Consider the following 1,696-nt stretch of genomic DNA (forward strand, 5'->3'; position numbering starts at 1 on the left):
CCCTCCCAGACCCACCCCCACCCACTCCCCAGACCTGGAGTGTTCAGAGAGCTGCTGCTACCCTGTCCTTTCTGGCAGTTCAGATTTGGGGTCTTCTGTGGAGTTGGGTGATGAGTTGGCCAGATTTGATGGGAGTGGGCTGTCGCCCCCACTAAGGGTTCCCCCTTTCTGCCTGCTCCCTGCCAGTGCGAGCAGTTGTCCTCAAGGAGGGCTCTAGTCAGCCCCAAGTGGGCTCACCACCAGGAGGGGGTACAGAGAGAAGGGCCCAGGAAGTGGAGGTGTGGGACATGTGACTTCCCCCACCTCAGATACTTCCACAGGGGCCTGGCCAGGCCCCCAGCCCACAGGGAGACTGGACTGAAGCTCAGGGTTAGAGGAGACGCAGACCACCTCCTTCCCACCCCCTGAGCCCATACCTGTCGGCTTGCACGAGAAACCCAGCTAGGCTGCCATACTGCAGCTTCTCCAATGCACTGAGGTTGAGGGGAGGAGGTTGTCAAAAGAAGGGACCCCAACACACAGCTTGAGACCCCATTAGACACGTCTCTTCCCAAGGCTGTCTGCGGGCCATTGTCACGGGGGATCCCCGCTCTCCTTCTTGACCTTATAGTTGATCGGCCTAGTTCCAGCTGGCTTTAGCCTGGCAGGTGGACACTAGCCTGGAACGTGCCTCTTCCTTACCCCAGCCAGCTCTCACCTTCTCTCAAGCAGCTGGCCTCTGCACTACCGGGCTCCCTCGCCAGCGTCTCAGAAGCACAGGCTTTCTGAGCGGCGTTACAGGTTTAAGTCAAGGGGTGGTGGAAGCAAAAAAGATGGAATGAGTAACCTTGTATAGTACTGAGTTCCCCGTAAGGACGGGTATGTGAGCAGCTGCAAAATGATCCCTGTTGGGAGTCTTCTATGCTGGGGCCATTGTTTGGGAGCATCCCTTTGAACTAATTTTCCAGGCTGACACCTAGATGAGTCAACACGTCTGTTCTCTGACTCTGAATCCACATTCTGCCGTCACGGGGGTAGCCTCATCCAGGCCAAGGAGCAAACATAAGGCGGAGAGTGGAGGCCCCCCAGACCTCAGGCAGAAAGTGGAGGCCCTGAGACCTCAGGTGGAGAGTGGAGGCCCTCCAGACCTCAGGCAGAGAGTGGAGGTCCCCAAGACCTCAGGCGGAGAGTGGAGGCCCCCCAGACCTCAGGCAGAGAGTGGAGGCCCCTGAGACCTCAGGCAGAGAGTGGAGGCCCCTGAGACCTCAGGCAGAGAGTGGAGGCCGCCCCAGACCTCAGGCGGAGAATGGAAGCCCCCACAGACCTCAGGCGGAGAATGGAGGCCCCTCCAGACCTCAGGCGGAGAGTGGAAGCCCCCACAGACCTCAGGCGGAGAGTGGAGGTCTGACACACCACATCACTTTGGAGGGGCCCCGGTCAAGCTACTGCACTGGAGGCTAATGAGCATTTAGGGCTGAATACCGTCTGTCGTTGTCCCTTTGTAATTGATAAAGAAAAGAAATGGATTTCTCTTAGTCCTGGAGACTGGGAAGTTCAAGATCAAGGTGCCAGCAGATCCTGCGTCTGAGGAGGGCTTGCTGTCTGCTGCTAATGTGGCATCTTCTCGCTGCGTCCTCCCATGGCACAAGGACAAAACGGGTGAACTCGCCCCTTGAGCCCTTTTATAAGGGTCCCCTCACCTCCCTTTTATAAGGGC

This window comes from Cebus imitator, unplaced genomic scaffold, assembly GCF_001604975.1.
Source record: "Cebus imitator isolate Cc_AM_T3 unplaced genomic scaffold, Cebus_imitator-1.0 Scaffold117, whole genome shotgun sequence".
Taxonomy (NCBI): Eukaryota; Metazoa; Chordata; class Mammalia; order Primates; family Cebidae; genus Cebus; species Cebus imitator.